This window comes from Passer montanus, unplaced genomic scaffold (genome assembly GCF_014805655.1).
Source record: "Passer montanus isolate IOZ18808 unplaced genomic scaffold, ASM1480565v1 scaffold5, whole genome shotgun sequence".
Taxonomy (NCBI): Eukaryota; Metazoa; Chordata; class Aves; order Passeriformes; family Passeridae; genus Passer; species Passer montanus.
Window position 1 is genome coordinate 1,391,138 of NW_024369929.1, and position 6,000 is coordinate 1,397,137.

Below are 6,000 nucleotides of genomic sequence, written 5' to 3' on the forward strand. Positions count from 1 at the left end.
GAGGGAGACAGGGACCTCACAGCAAATCCTTAGGGTGATCACAGGGACACCCGTGGGGCTTTGGACCTGTTGGAAAGGTGGAACCACCTCTCCCTCCAGTGTGGGAGAGGATCACTGAGGGAGTGGCTGGTAATGGCAGGATGGAATTAATCAAGAAGGGGAAGATGTAACCATGTGAAGTGTGGGATGAGGGTCTAAAGCATCCCTCACTGCACTCCCTGGAGCTGGGAGAGGCAGCAGAGGGGTGAGCCCTGCACTGGCTTGGATAAACCAATGTGTGGGGTTTGCCTTCGTGGGTTTGGGGCTGCTCAGCAAGCATCACAAACTCATCCTTTGGGGAGACATCCTATTCCCAAAAATGCAAACAAGGCAGAGGGAGCTGCCCTTCTTCTCTAAAGGTGACCAGCACCACAAGGTGTGTGTGCAAGGACATGTGGGGAGCTCCCAGAAATGCTCTGGTTCTCTCATCTGTCCCCAGCAGGGATGGAAATGGGGAATGATGTGGAAGTGGGATGCTCCCCTTCCCTGGAGTGCTGGTGAGGTCCTATCCTGAGAAAACTGCTTGATTTACCCCTCACCCAGCATTCTGCATATAGGAAAAGGCAATTATTACAACTGGTTTTTTGTGTTTTCCTCCTTTTTAAATTTTAAATTTTCTGAGTATATCTGCAGGTAGTAAAGGTGTGCATTCCATCGCACAGTTTCCAGGGAACACTACACATTTTCCAGGGAGTTTCTTCTCCCTCTGTCAGCACCCTGCCCTTGCTGGGGCAGCCCTTTGCTTCACTCCCTCTGGAGAGATGGATGCCCAGATTAGGGATGAGTCACGGGATCCAGGTCACCCAGGGAGGGGGGCAGGGGGAGCAGCCATCACCTCTTGTGCAAGCGGATGCGGAGTGCTGGATCAGCCACCCCTCTCGGGGCTGGGAAGTGAGGAAAGAGTGGGAACGTGCCTGGGCAGGGAGGTGATTCTGGGGATGGACAAGGAGGATTTCTGCCTGACCCATTGCAGCCACAATGCTGGATGTGGTGCTCATCTCCAGGGGTCACCCTGCCCCACAGCTGTCCCCAAGATCCCTCTGTCCTCACCCTGCCAGGGACAGGGCTGCAGCTGGGGATCTGTTGGGATGAAGCCCAGGAATCTTTGGGACATGATGGAGAAAAGGAAGTGAAGGGAAGGATCTGTTCTTCCAGCTCTGTTTGGGAGTTACACATTTTGAGAGAAGGAGAAGCTGTTGCCACCCACTCCCCTGAGCAGTGTGTTTCACATCTGCTGATGGAGGCAGCTCAGGGTCACTGAAAGGACTGCCAGGAGATGGAGGCAGAGCCCAGCAGAAGCCTCACACCATCCCTGTGGGAACTGAAACAGGAGGGGTTCAGCCACACTGAGGAAATCCTCATCTAGAAATGGTGCTGGGGCTTCAGCCCTCTGCCCCTTCCAGGAGCCATCATGCAGGAGAGGAACAAATCTCTGGACACGGTCTCGACCTTCTGTGGCACATGACAGGAGGAGCACCTTGCTCTTGATCTCTACTTCCAGTCCCAAAGAGCTCCTTTCAGCTCCTGCTGGTGTTGCAGTTTCCGTGGGTTCTCAGAGACACAGGGACCTGGCTGTCCCACTGCCCTCCCAAATATTTCCATCCATCCCAGAGACTCCATGGGCACCAAGACCTGTGTCTGAGTGGGGAAGGGGCTGGGGCTGCAGGTCCAGCTGCTGGCAGACCCCAAGTGTCCCTTCCAGGCTGCCCTGGCCCCAGCTCTGCAGCAGGGGTGTGGGCAGGGATCCCAAGAGGATCTAAGCTGATCCCTGGGAGCTGGGAGGAGAGGGGAAGAACCTCACTTTCCATCCTGCATCTCTTACAGGTGTTTCCTCTCTGTCAGCTCCCGAAGTGCCCCTCCAGGCTCACCCCAGAGCATCTCCCTGCTCTGACAGAGCTCTTCTGCCCCGGGGTGGGTTTGGGAAGGGCATGAGCTGTGGGATGCATTTATCAGGGGTTTTGCTGCCCCAGCCTGGGCAGCCTTGTCCCCACAGGTCACAGCCCTTCCTGCCAGTTTAATGGAACCATCAGGGAGCTGAACTCTTCCCAGCTTTGCTGGGGCTTGTTGGTGATGCACTGTGTGGTAATCATCACTTTCATCCTTGGCTGCAGCTTAGAGAGCTTTCTCTTGTAATCCCTGCCATTAGAGGCCAATTTTAAGCAACATACATTTTTCCATGGAAACTCCTCTCTCGTCTATCTCCCTGCCAGCCTTGGAATCTCTTCACACCAGCTCCTGAGGGGTGGGAGCTTCCAGATCTCAGATCAGCAGAGTGAACTTTGTGGTGGAAGATATCCAAGGCAGATTTGGGGCTGGCCAGGTCTCCTGTGCATGCTCTCTACCAGCTCTGGGTGTCACAAAAGCTTTCATAGACAATGGTCTCAGCTCTGGAGACAAAATTCAGGAGGAAATGCCCTGGAATGAGTGTTTCCTCTAAGGAAAAAGGGCTTCAGTAACTCTTCTTTCTTCTGCCAATGAGAGAAATGGATACTGGGGGAAGAAAGTAAAGGGAAAAAAAAGTAAAATTGTTTATTATCAAAGCAAGATACCTGCAAAGCACAAGGGGAAAACAATTAAAAATTGAACCTTAGACCCCACCCCCACCTCACTGTGTGGCTGAGAGGTGAAGGTGGTGCCTGACCTTCTTTGGGAGGGGGAGAAAAGAATTCACACAGCAGCTGGGAGCCTGTTGGATTGCTGGTGTGGGACCTCTCCTCAAAACAGCCAAAGCTGGTGGATTTTAATGCCCTTCCCCATGTTGGTTCAGCTCCTCCAAGTTCCCCACTGCCTCCCCAGAAAGGAAAAATAAGAAAAGCCAAAAACATTTCAGGGGGGGGAAGGCTGAGAGGAGAGAAGGGAAGTGTTGTTATCCTCTTGTAAAGGTTTCATACCTTCTCGGTGGTTTCTCAGGGGCAGCTCCTCACAGCACTGACTCCTTCTTCTTCTCAGCACAGCCAACAAACTCCATCTCTCCCCTCTCAACCACCCAACCTGCTCTTTTATAATTCCCCTCTTAACTGGATCCAGCTGTGGCCTATTAAGAGCAGGCTTGTTCTTAATGCTTGATAATTAGCACAGCTGTAACTCCTTAGGGGCCAGATTACCTTCACCACTGTCTCTATTCTCCTACCTTTTATCTAACCACAGGGAAGGGGGAAAAACCTTCTGGCTTGAAGCTAGCTAAAAACCAATCCCACAAAAAAGCAATGCAGGGTCCCCAGTCCAGCCTGGAGAGAGATTGAACCAAAATCAGGCAGGAGCCCAAAGCTCCCCACCCCAGCCCCCAGGTCCATCTTAAATCTACACAGCCATTTTCTGTGTGTAAAGCAGACAATTAGGGAATAAAACATCACTACAAAAACACCCCAAGACAACGATGTGCAGAGCTCCTCACTCCCAGGGGTCCTGTCCCACCAAACTCAGCCTGGGCTGGTGTCCTGCAGCTGGTGACAGTCCTGCTGTGAGTCAGGGGCTGAGCCAGAGGCCTTCAGCAGCCACCCACCACAATTTATGTGAGGTTGAAGACCCTGTTCCTCCCACCACAGTCTCATAGATCTCCCTGCAGAGCTGGCTCTGGGTGGGGAGGTGTCTCCCATCCTCCCAGGGAAAGGCAGGCTGGCCCTTCATGAAGGGACAGGGCCTTTTAAGGTCTTCACCTGCCACACAAATGTTCCCAAGCCCAAAAAACCGAGCCCCCCTTTCACCAAGTCCCAGGTAAGGATTCCCACAAGTCCTCCTGCCCTGTGGGGAGCTCCCTTTTCCCTCCCATGGCACCTGGACCCAGGTTCTGGAGCAGGTTGCTGCCTCCCACAGCAGCAACGTGACCAGGCTGGAGCTGCTTCTCGAGGCCGTGCTGGAGGCTGGTGCCTCCCTCATCAGTGCCACCACCCTGGGCCAGTTTTTGCTGGTTTTGGCTTGAAAACACTTGGAACAGGTACAGATCCACTCCTGAAGGCAGAGGTGTTCCCTGGCACAGAGAGGCTGGGAGATGTCAGGCTGTGGGAACTGTGAGAGCAGGAAATGGAACCACAGCAGTGCCCTAAGTTCACTCTCTCCATTTCCTGCCTGGGGCAGGAAGGGGTCTGACTGCATCCACCTCTGCCTCCTCTTTTGGGAAGGAGATTTTGCCTGAATTACAGCTTGGCTGGTCTTCCCACAGCAGGAAAACACCTCTGTGCTGGTACTGAGCTGTGCGTATTTTATAAAATCCACCAGTCCCACGGCAATCCTGCAGCTCTGCAGTTCCTGGCATGGCTCAGCATTGCAGCAGGAGTGCAAAGGTTGGTGGGGACGTGGCAGGAGGTGTTTGTGGCACCCCACTTGCAGCACAGCAGGACCACGAGCACCAGGAGCTGTCACTGCTGCAACTGCCCAGTGCTCTGGCAGGTGTCCTGCTCACTGCATTTTGGACTCCACCAGCCTGAAGGACCAAAAAATGTATGAATCCCTCATTCCCACTGGAGTCCTTGGCTTCTCCTCAGCCCTGCATGGAGGTTAAAATGAATAGAAATGAAAAGAAAATGTTGGATTGTGCTGGGCCTTCTCTCACTGCACTGCAGCGCCCTGGGGTTTTGGGAGTCCTGTGGGGAGGGTCCTGTGGCAGAAGGGCTCTCACCCAACCCCACAGCTGGCTTTGTGCCTGCTGTCTAGAGCTGTCTGCATCCCATAAAAAAGCCCATAAAAGAAGACGTTGTGGGTCTGTCCTGGGATGATCCCTGTCCCCTGCTCCAAGGAGCAGCTCTTGGTGCACAGACTCTGAGAGCCTCTCCTGAGCAGGGCCACGCAGGGGGCTTTGGGTCAGACACAGCCCTGGGACCCCCAGCCTGGGCAGGCAGGGAGCTGGGATTCTGCCAAGCACCCCTGCCTCTTTCCTTGGGTTACTCACAGTCACTGCAAAGTCCTTGACTCAGAGTAAGCTCAGCAACAGCCAAAACATCCCTGTGTTGTCAACATTGTTCTTGTCCTGAATCCAAACCACAGCACTGGGCCAGCTACTGAGAAAAAAAATTAACTTTATCCCAGTAAAACCAGGGCAGCAGCCACCCCTTACCCATATCACTGATGGTGCCAGGTTCTGCACTTGCCAGACCCTGACACCTTTCCTGTGCTCTCACGGATGCACTCACACATGGATCATTCCCTCATGGATGCACGACGCCTGTGAAAGCCCACTGAGCTCATTCTGACCATAGCATAGCATTCCAGCTGTCTTTCAGGGCAGCAAAAGTTTGTTCCATGTTAAAGCCAGTTCTTGCTCCATCACCACTGCACTCGTCCAGTTTCATCAAAGTTCATATTTTGTTAATTGATGATCAGAGAGGAGTCAGGTTCAGATCCCCAAATCCTCCCCAGTGCTGGGAGGTGCCTGGTGGCATGAGGAGCGTCTAGAAGTGATTATACACAGCATTATGTACCAGCTAACTTCATACAATTGAATTTATTGGCTGTTCTCACCCTAAATTAAATCACCTTGAGGCACACATCGCCCTTTCCCATCCTCCCGCTTCACCCACAAAGTGCACTCAGGTCCTTGAGTGGAAGGAATCCCACAATGGGTTTGTCTTTGCCTGAGGCAGGAATAACCCAGGTTGTTTTCTGCAGCATGTTCTTTATGAGCACTGCAGGAACTTCATCCCACTCTGCTGTGCCTGAAGGTTTGGGCTGGGCAGGGCCAGCTCCGCAGGCAATCCCTGGTGCTGACTGAGGAGCAGCTGGCCTTTGTTAAATGCATACCCCAGTGTCTGAAGGCCCCATCACCCTCTCAGTGCCATCTTTACCAGTTTGATTTTCCCAGAGGCTGGTGAGTGACGGGGAAAAGTGAGCTGGTGGGTCATATCATAAGGAAAAGGCCTCTGTATGCCTTATTACAGAATCCAGGATCACTAGGGTTGGAAAAGACCTCCAAGACCATTGAGTCCAGTATGTGACCAATCCCCACTTTGCCAGCCACACCAGAGCACT